This window comes from Octopus sinensis, linkage group LG8 (genome assembly GCF_006345805.1).
Source record: "Octopus sinensis linkage group LG8, ASM634580v1, whole genome shotgun sequence".
Classification (NCBI taxonomy): Eukaryota; Metazoa; Mollusca; class Cephalopoda; order Octopoda; family Octopodidae; genus Octopus; species Octopus sinensis.
This window is the reverse complement of record NC_043004.1, coordinates 97063306-97075119: the sequence shown is the minus strand read 5'-3', so window position 1 is coordinate 97075119 and position 11814 is coordinate 97063306. Positions and strand designations below refer to the sequence as shown.

At 35.3% G+C, this 11814-nt stretch overlaps 1 non-coding gene across 1 annotated transcript; it reads left to right on the top strand.

Moving 5' to 3' along the window:
• The first annotated feature begins 11310 nt into the window (after nt 1–11310).
• On the top strand, nt 11311–11419 carry Trnai-uau. Its single transcript has 2 exons — nt 11311–11348; nt 11384–11419. It is a non-coding gene; the product is annotated as a tRNA-Ile (tRNA).
• Nucleotides 11420–11814: the final 395 nt, after the last annotated feature.

Sequence of the window (11814 nt, the reverse complement as noted above, 5' to 3'; positions counted from 1 at the left end):
GAAGTAGATTGGTAGCACAATTAGAAAAGACACACCAAATGTAGCAAAAACTGCTTTACAGGGGAATCCAGATGGATATAGAAAAAAAAGGTAAGCCTAAGAACTCTTGGCATAGATCAACACAAAAGGAACAAGAGAAAGGACATTCATGGCAGAGTATAAGTACAGAAGCTTATTTATTTGCATTGTTTTGAATTACTCATGCTTGTGCCATGTAAAAGACACTAAGTCAACTCTTCTGAGTAGTTACTACTAGGAAGGGCAACCAGCTGTAAAAATCCTACCCAAACAGTCAGAGTAGTCTGGTGCAGGCTTCTCCCTGGCTGGCTCTTGTCAAATCATCCCACCCATGCCTACATGGAAGGTGGATGTTAAACGATGATGATGAATATGATGATGAGGCATTATTTTGTAGCTTCAAGATTTTGGTGGTATAGTAGTATATTTTTAGAATGACATTGTGTGGTAGGTGTGGGAGATGAGATCTCGCTGATTTCAATGCAAAACTGGTAGAATATTTAAGCCAGATATGTTTGGTTCAAATACTAAAGGGTTAATGTGGTGAAATATATTTTGGGTAGAAATACATAGGTGAACAACAGTTGTTTTTGAGAAAAGAAATATCAACAACCAGCTTTAACTGTGTTTATAGGTTTTATAAATACAGCACTTCTGAGATTAAACAATGTTGGTATTGTTTTTTGTCTGGGGAGAGTCATTCTCTTTTAGTGCTTTATTATTTAACACACTCACTGGTAAAGTTTCCACTCATTTACTTATTTATCTTTCCTAAAATTTTTGTTCTGAGCTGTGTTCTTTTTGTTTGTTTGTGTGCATGTGCAAGGGGCAGTGTGTGTGCACATACACATGTATGTATGTATGTATGCATGCTTGCATGTAAGTGTCTGTATGCATGTATGAGTTATTGTTTGTGTAATATAACATGCAGTGGAGGCACGTGGCTTAGTGGTTGGGGTGTCAGCACCATGGTCGTAAGATTGTGGTTTCAATTCCAGGATTGGGCAACGCGTTGTGTTCTTGAGCAAAACACTTTATTTCACATTGTTCCAGTCCACTCAGCTGGCAAAAATGAGTAACGCTACGATGGACTGGCGTCCCATCCAGCTGGGGAACATATACACCATAGAAACCGGGCCTCATGAGCCTGGCTAGGCTTTAAAAGTGTGCATTTATTATTTTTAATATACCATACAACAAAAATAATAGTTTGATATATACTCTGATGACAACAGATTCAAAACATGCCAAACAATGGGAAGTTGGCTGCTTACAGAGTGTAGTACAGATATGAAACATCTTGTAAATATTTTTAGCTAACCTTTATATAAAAGGACAAGTCTGACTTCAGTGGGATTTTATTTCTGAAAGTAAAGAACACGATTCCATATTATAATTATTTTTACTGCCATGCTATCACTTAGGTTCTGTTCACAAACTTTAAGCTTTATATAATGTTAGGTTTTATGTTGATCAACCATGAGAAGACAAAATGATCAATGGTTTATATGAAGGGTAGATCATCTCTATCCTATCGATTCTGATGACTGTCCTTATCTATAGCATTACTTCAATGGCATTTTCAGTGTGTGTATATATATATATATATATATATATATATACACGCACACACACACACACAAAGATACATTCACATACATATATACATACATATATACAAACGTGCATACATACATATATATAAAAAGGGAGTTATGTTTATAAAGAAATGTCTTTCAGATTTATGGTTTCTTTGGGATCAGCTTCAACTTGCATTCTCTGAGGGTAAATTATCATCTGTAATGTACTGGGTTTAATATGTTTGTCTTATACAACTTCATCTTACGGACAAATCCTTTTGATGAGTCAATTACAAATTTTATTGATGCCTTACTAATTCTATGTAAATAAATGCCATACTAATTCTGTGTCAGATGATTCATATTAAAGCTAATCTTACTTCATCCGCATCTCTCTCCTATCATTACCACTTCATCTTCCTTTTTTTCTTCATCTTTTTCTGCCTTCTTTTACTCATACACTTTTTCCCTTCTGCTCTGCTTAGAAACACACACACACACACACACACACACACACACACACACACATTCTCTCTCTCTCTCACTCACTCTCTCACTCTCCCTCTACCTCACACTCTCTCAATCATTCTCTCTTTAATATACTGCCTACTATTGGCTCTGTTTTTCAGAGATATTTATTCCCTCTCTCACATTTATTCTCTTACTCTCCCTCTTTTCTCTCAGTCATTCAGTTACCTTTTCCTTTTCTTTTACTCAGTTTTCTCTCTTTTCCGTTACAACTGGGTGAAGTTTCTCATATAACGCTTGGTTTCCCTCCATTGGTATGTAACTAGCGCCATTCTTCATAAGACAAACAGTTAAATACTAAAACAAAAAAAAAACACAAAAGCCAAAACAAAAAACACAAACACTCAAAAGCCAAAAACAGACAGTTATATTAAAGAAATCCAATTGATTAATATCTTTTAATCTAAAACATCTATTCCCAGAATATTTTCTTCATCTGACGATATTATGACAAGATGAAATAAATTATACCACCAGGATTTTATAACAGAGGCTTTTCAAAAAAGAAATATGAAGTCTTCTATACATTCTTCTTATGATTTTTTAGCCGCCTCTTTGTCTGTTCCAACAATAACAGCAACCGATTCTAGGTGCCCTTTCTTAACCTTTATGCCACTTTATGAAACCACTGCCAGTAACTACGCACCAACTGCTAAATAAGGATAGTCGCTAGAATTGGCAAAATGTGTTGGTCTTTATCAGCTTGAAATATATTGGCTATAGAAATGAAAGAAGTGTATGCTGTTGTACCAAAAGATGAGGTAGAATTGAAATAAATTGGTGCAAGCTTTGTGAAGCATTATGAAGAGGTTCCATTTTCTGATGGTGATGAACTTTACCAAAAATTGTTGGTTGCGACTTTAGTTTACAAAACATCAACATACTTTTGTTATCCAAAACTATGTTAGGCAAAACGTTGAGTTTTTATGTCTCTATTTTAATTTCTAAAAATAGTGACTGAATATTCCCCAAATTCCAGGACATCACTAACGAGTGAAAAATACGTAAACACACAACGAGGTCGATCGTTTCCGTATGTCCACTCTGGTGCCGTTTGTTCGTTCAAAGCCCTAACTCTCCACAAATTTTATATTTTTTTAAATTTCTGGATGCTGCTGTCTTATGACGTTTTCCTGTCTTGTCACAAAATAGGTAGTCATAAACAGTCGACAACTAAGGAAGAGTTAGACTTCTTTTGGTAGTTTTTCCCGCCCCGTACTTGTCTCTCGTTGTCTGTTTATGTATTTTTCGTTCGTTGGTGATGTACTGTACTTAATATGTATCATTTCATTTTTATTTAATAGTTGAATGCCACGCAGCCTTTGTCAGCAATAAGTTTTTACATTTATATATAATTTCTGTGATTTTGTTCTCTACCTACTTTTTTTCTCTCTCTCTCTATCTCTCTCTTTCTCTCCCTCATAATCCTCTATATTTCTTTTTCTCCCCTCCTTTGCTGTTACTCGTCTGTCTTTTTTCATTCTCTAACTTTCTTTCCTTCTCCCTTCTCCTCCTTCCCTTTATTTATTTCCCTCATCTTCTTTCTTCTCCCCTTCCCCTTTGCTTGTTGCTCATACATCACTACAGGCCATTTTTCTCATCTCTGTCTTTTCTAGATGGAACGTCCAGCAAGCCGGACGTCATTTCCCTCGCCTCTCGATATCTTATCTTTTCTCTTTTCTATGTTTTCTCTTCTATTTATTCTATATCCTTTCATTCAAACTTTCTCCCAGGCATTACCCATTACAATTCGTCTTGGCCTAACGGCCCTAAACCTCTGTCTTCGTCGATCATTTCTGTACGACCACTCTGGTGTCGTTTGTTCATTCATTTTATATCGTTTAAATTTCTGGATGCTGCTGTCTTATGAGGTTTTCCTGTCTTGCCGATAGTGGAGTTGAGTCAAACTGTCATTAAATACATATAATTCCAAGTAAACATATTGAGAGTTACTTTCATACATTCTTTCGTTTGTTTTTTTCACTCACATGCACATATACATACACGCATATACACATGCATACACATACGTATGAGAATATGCGTGTTAGTATGTGCGTGTATGTTTACGAAGTAACGACCGTATATCGATACACATATAAACTAATTGTGCAAACGCCTATATGCCAACATAATCTCGTGTCTTCATATACGTCTTAGTTTTATGTCCTAATTATTTAACCCCGTATATACATATACGCACATAGGCAATTGGGGCAACACATAATAGTATTATTTGGGATTATAATTATTCAGTAACACTTCAAATGATTTCATTGAATAAGATTAAACAAAATGATACGTACGTTTAAATCATCAAAATATTTCGGTATATTTATTTTCATCAGAAATTTTGACTCATGATTGAGCTGCTAGCTTGCAAAGGAATCACATGTGCTATTTTAAAAATGTAGTAGGTAGGACTTCACTTACATTGTAACTCAGCCAGAAATAGCAGTGGTATTAAGATGTCTAACTTGCCACAGTAAACGTATATGCAAGGATAGGGCATTCTCTTAGGTTCAAACATACTTTTATCGATTTTCCTTCAAGTAAACACGGGCACACTCATACATATATGAATTATGTAAAATACGCACACACATATATATACACACATGCATATATATACTTGTGTGTGTATGTGTGTGTGTTTCCGCGTCTGTGTGTCTGTGTGCATTTCCGTCAAAAATGGAGACGAGTACAAATACTTCCCTGGTGGAAGACTTGTATAATTGTGAAGACGTCTACGCAGGAAACCATTAGTAGCTACAAATAAAGAATATTTATCCACCAATGCGGTATTCAGCACTCACTCTCATCGTTTGCTATTGGCGTGTATGTATATGCATATATATATATGTATATATATACACATATATATATATGTTTATATATGTATATATATATACATATATATATGTGTATATATATACATATATATATGTATATACATATATATATACAGACACACACACATGTATATATATATACACACACACACACATATATATATATATACACACACACATACACACACATATATATATATATAGTAGGCAGACAGTCACATCTTATGTGACCTCACCTCTATCGGTCTAGGTTGACACGTGTATGTGCAAGCGCGAGCAACATTTACTGACACTCCACAGACACGTGTACCCTTAACGAAGTTCTCAGGGTGATTCAACGTGACACATGACAAGGTTGGCCATTTGAAATACAGGTACTACTCATTTTTGCCAGCTGAGTGAACTGCATCAAATAAAGCGTCTTGCCCAAGGACACAATGCGTCGCAGGGAATTGAACTCGAGACCTTACGATTGTGAGCCGAAAGCCTTAACCATTTAACCACACTCCTTTACGCCTAACAATTCCGCTAATCTACTCACTACGAAAAGATGAAAGATAATATTGACTTAACCAGCATTTGAACTCAAAACACAGAGAATTGAAACAAATATCGCGAAATATTGCTTTCAAGGCTCTAACAACTCTGCCTACTTGTTACATTCTATATCGCATGCATATAAAATCAAGAAGTATATGAAGAGATGAGGTAATGAAATCATGTATAAAAGTTTTAACCTTATAATCTTATAACCAGATTTAACTATATGCGATTGTATTGTACGCTATAATAGCTATACGGTAATGTATTTAAGACGCACACGCGCGCATCTATAAAGTCTATTTAAAGGCCATTTCAAATCTATAGATTAAAATTTAATTTACTATCACTATCTGACAGCAAGCCAAATTTACTAAACATATCTTACGTAAGTAAATCTCCTCAACTTCATACCATTATTGAAATGTTTCTGTATAAATGTCTACAAACTCTGTTTTGATCTGTGTTTGAGTAAGCTTCGGTAGATGAAGATTGAATTCATAGTTGACTCGTATGTGGATGTGCATGTGTATGTATGTATGTATGTATGTATGTATGTATGTATGTATGTATGTATGTATGTATGTACATATGTGTACATAAATGTGTATATAGTACATCTGTATCATTATTTCAGTCAAGAATCCAGGAATTTGGATACGGTGATCTTCAGGAGATATTCATCTTATTTGTTGAAGCAAATGGCAACAGTTTGTCATATGTTAAGTCAGGTGACTTTTTTGTTTTGTTTTTTGCCTATTGTCTTGAAAATTGATAACAAAAAGTCAAGATTAATTCCATTTTCCTGTTTCTGTTCGTTATTGGTTTGTATTATACTATATCATTTTCAATTAAACATATATGGCAAGATTTTGAGTAGAATGAAAGCAGTATAAGAAACATCATGTGATATCAGTAGCCTCACTCTTGTGGTTTTTTTCTTCTAGATGTGTTTAGACGCATTTTCTTTGAAATTGCGTTTTGAAAAGTCTTGTGTTGTGACATGTACAGCTCTTCAATGAGCTTGCTGCCAAGTCGTTGTAAGATAAAATTATTAATACTATTTTAAGTTTTAAGGGCCTGATACATTTTGCAGCTACTCATATACTGATTATCCAAGTGATACGACTCAATGTTTCAGCAGCTACTTTTATCTTTACATTTATTTCTTCGGTTGGTTTGTATTGTGCTGAAGAATTCTGTAGTTATTCAAGGAAATGATTTATCTCATAGACATCATTGCAGTATAACTGACATTTATATTGTTACTATTAATTATGAAAGTGTTTGCTGATTAAAGAGAAGAATTAATTTGCTGCGCATCCCATAAGATTCTTGTTGAACATTGGATTGGAACAGATGGCGTTTTACTCACTGGATCGGTTTTTTGATGTCATTACTGTTTAGCCCAAGTATAACTGCAATTGAACCGGCATAGGATTAAAGGCTTTCCAGTCGTAATTATCCCGTCCTTTTCAAATTTCAAGAGCCCTAAGGCCCCATACACCAACGTAACTTCTTTTTAAAATAGTATTGATTTGAGGCATATTTAACTGCAATTTCTCATTAGCCAGACCCCTACACAAAATCTCTTACTTACTGTTGGTAAACTAGTGTACGCTTTTGTATTTTCGATGTAGCTGTGGATGGATACTTGGTTATACTTCTACTCAGTCCTCTGAAATGTTTTTACTTAAATGCAGCAGATATTGGATATATGTTTATTCACTGCTCTAGGCACTTAAGGACACTGGCGTCGCGTAGCAAGAATTTGGATGTATATGCAGAAAATGCTTGGTAAGTTTTATATGAGGGTGGCAAAAGTTCTTTTGGCGAGTATGCAAGGTCATGAAAATCCTTAACCCGTCGTCGTCTTTGTGTTTTCTCGCTCTACTGCTGCTGCTTATTATCTGCTTAACCTTGGAAAATAAGTGAACTGTATATGTGTACACACACATATTGTTGAAGGTGAACAGAATTTAATGAAACATAGAGCGAAAAAGCATAAAGTAAAACATGAAGAACTTGAAGAACTCATGTTCGTTGATAGGATCCATCGGCATTGTAAGGAGCATCTGCCAGTATAAGAACTGATAACCAGGAAACAAGCAAACGTTTTTAACAATAAAAGAAATTCCGAATGCATTTACTGTATAGTATATGAAATGTATATAAAACTACTTTCATGCTATATGCATTAACTGTCATAGATGTAATGGATAAAGAATTTATGCTTGGGTGCCATACTCAAGCAATCATTTAAAAATCCAGAACACTTCAAGTCACAAAGCATTTTGAGTCACTGATTATCAACTAGGCACATTATTCTTTACCTGTATTCTTTCTACAAATTTCCATGCACTTATTCTCCATTACACAACAGTTCTAATATACGGACATCTCTAACACCTGAACACTCTTATACCGTAAAACTCTTATACCTAGCGCTATCTAGGCTTAACAATATGGAAAAATCCTTTTGACATTCCACTAACAGCATTTTTCTTTCACTTTCCTTAACAACCTACTCTCAACCACTCATACACCAACACTCAAATGTACAAATCTTTCTGGACAGTCCAGGGACCAACACCTAGCAACCTTACAACAATTCCTTAGACACTAGGAAGAGCTGAAGCTAGTCTTAAACTTATACTATCGTAATAATTCTTGAGAATCAAAACTGTGTATCATAGATTTCTATAAACCTAAGTTGCCACCAGTATCTCAGTCTCATATTTACATACAGACATCGCATGTGCAAGTGAGATGAAGTCCACCAAGAAGAGTAATGATTTTTTTATACAAACTAACTGAGATTTGGATGATATTTCCATCCCATGCCGGCATGGGTCAGACGAAACTTACTAAGATAATATTTCTATGGTCGGATCCCTTCCTATTAGCAGCCTGAACCGATTAAGTTTGAAATGAATTTCTTAGCTACACACATATGCCACACTTATTTTCCTCCCTCCACATCTCTCTTTATATACACACAAACACACACACATAGATATATTAACCAGTTTAAATGTCTCAATGTGAACATAGGTATAGATGATTGCGTGTAATATACTGAGTGAAAACACCTTTGGGGAAAAAGACCGAAAACTACTTGTGCGAGGTTAATTGGAAGGCTTGTGTCACAAATGTCTTTATCTCAGTAAAATACTCCTCATATTAATATATGGAATGTTGTAAGGGAAAGGCTCACATTTAATGACTATAAGATTTTGAGCTTTCCGTTTTTCATAACATATTTTTACCTTAAAATCGTATTGAGTTCTCCCTGTCTCTGAAGTAGTAGCACATAATATATCTTTCATTACACTTTTACATACATATACACGTAATATATCTATTTACATGCATATATATCTGCGTGTGTATGTATGTATGTATATCATAAATATGTGTGTGCGCCTGTTATGTGTATACACACATATATATACATATATTACAACACATGTATACATACACGTATCGGTGTGAATAATTATTCATTCAATCTCTGTGTTTGTGTTTATGTGTGTATTTTCACGGAAATTTATCAAGTTCCAATTATGAAAACTTGATTTATTAATATCTCTATGCAGACAAATTAATTGACATTTACGTTTATAATTAAAATGACCGTTGAGGAAATAAAGTGTACAAAATTTACTCACAGACACATAAATGTACAACACACGTGAAATTAAACAAACGCATATTAGGATGATAGAATGATATATTATGAAATTTTAAGAAATTGCGAAAGAAGAAACGAATACAAAAGTTAGCATATCACAAATATTATTGCTGTACACACATGTATATATATATATATATATATATATATATATATATATATATATATATATATATATATATATACACTATATATACTACATATGCACACATATTTACATGCATACATACATGCTTACATATATAAATATATGTATGTTTGTATGTATGTATATATAAGCGTGTGAATATATGTATAGACAGAGTCAATAGAGAAGATTAAGATAATTTCAATATGGAAAACACTTAGTAGCGCCCAAATGATTTGAACTTGCATTCCGACATCTTCACCAAAGACCAAGTCCGCAGGGTCAAGTGTGGCTATAAGAGGAATCCAGGTGAGCAGATATGGAGACAATGATTCAAGCAAAACCGATAAAACCTTGGGTTTCAATATACAATATATATACATACGTAAAAAGAGAAGGCACACGCAAAATGTTCAGATGATAAACAACCATGTATATATATAATAGAGAAAAACTTACTCAAATTGCATAGACCCAAAGAATTAGAGGGAAAAGGCGTTACAAGTCCGACAGCTGATCGACATGAGGGCATGGAGACCCCTGCATCTCATTCGAGTAATGAAGTCATTTGTTTTTTGTAATAAGTGCTCCATATAGAGATCCTTAGGTGGAACTAGGATAATCGTATTGTATGTGCCCAAGAATTTTTAAATTCATGAATGTGATGTATAGGCAGCGCTCAGTCGAGCAAAGGGTAAAGAATCAATAGATGAGATGAAGAGAACCTCAATATAGAAAGCACTTAGTAGCGCTCAAATGATTTGAGCTTACACTCCGATGATCTCAAGTCGAACAGGTGTCGGACTTATAAAGCCTTCTCCCATCTAAGTTTTTGAATCTATGTACTCTGAATATGTTTGCTCTACGTCATTACGTTCTGAGTTCAAATTCTGCCGAGGTCAACTTTGCCTTTCGTCCTTTCGGGTTCGATAAGTACAAGATGAGCACTGGGGTCAATGTAAACAATTCATCCCCTTCCCTGAAATTACTGGCATTGTGCCAAAATTTGAAACGTATATTAGTATGAATTGCTAGGCGGCGAGCTGGCAGAAACGTTAGCACGCCGGGCGAAATGCTTTGCGGTATTTCTTCTGCCGCTAAGTTCTGAGTTCAAATTCCACCGAGGTCGACTTTGCCTTTCATCCTTTCAGGGACGATTAAATAAGTAGCAGTTACGCACTGGGGTCCATATAATCGACTTAATCCGTTTGTCTGTCCTTGTTTGTCCCCTCTGTGTTTAGCCCCTTGTGAGTAGTAAAGAAATAGGTATTTTCATCAGTCTTTACATTCATTGTTCAAATTCTGCCGAAGTCGACTGTGCCTTTTATTCTCTCGGGGTCAGTAAAATAAGTACCAGTTCAGTACCGGGGTCGATGTAATCACTCTCTCAAAATTGTTGGCCTTGTGCCAAAATTTGAAATCTGTATTAATATGTAACCGCTCTTTTATTACTCGTGACCAGTAAATCCCATCACATCGCGAAAGCCTGTGCGTGCATCATGTCATCTGCAAACATACATACCCATAATTATCCCACAGGAGATACCTGGGACAATGAATGCTTTACTTCTAAGAGCCAGAGAAAGTACTCTGACAAGTATATGAACAGAACCAACAGACAGAAATCCCAAAACAATCGCCTATCTCACACAGATGCCAAGATCATTGAGCAAGGGAAACAACGGTGGCATACATACATCTATATCTATCTACATGTATGTATATAGATACGAAATATTTTATAAGCAGAATATCGATCGATCCCCCCCCCAATCACTCTTTCGAGAAGGATATTACAAATGTAATTAGCAGTGACCCAAAAATTACATCGATGTACTTCTTTCTATTGCGACAGGAAATTGTTACAATATACGATACAATATACAATACCATCCGTTAAAAACAAAAAAAACTGCCTGGGACAAACATAATCAGCACTATGGATTATATACATATTACTACATATCTATTGCCCCGGTGGCACAATCGGTTAGCGCGCCGTACTTATAGACAGTATCTTCGCCGTGCCAGTCACGGATGAGCAATGCGGAGGTTGTGAGTTCGAACCTCACCCGGGGCACTGATATTTTGTCGCATATTTTAATTATTTTAACAATTTCGTCATGAATGCAACTATTTTCAACTTATATTAAAATATCTGCATCTGCTTTTCCACTCTATTTTCGAGTATTTTGTGCATGAAATCGACATTTTTAAAATTGGAAACCTCTTGTATTTTTGTGATTGCGCCTATCTCCGATTTAAAAAAAAATTATAGGTGTAGAAGTAGCTGTGTGATAAGTAGCTTGCTTACCAACCACATGGTTCTGGGTTCAGTTCCATTGCGTGGCACCTTGAGCAAGTGTCTTCTCCTATAGCCTCGGACCGACCAAAGCCTTGTGAGTGGATTTGGTAGACGGAAACTGAAAGTAACCCGTCGTATATATATATATTCGTATGAATGTATGTTGTGTG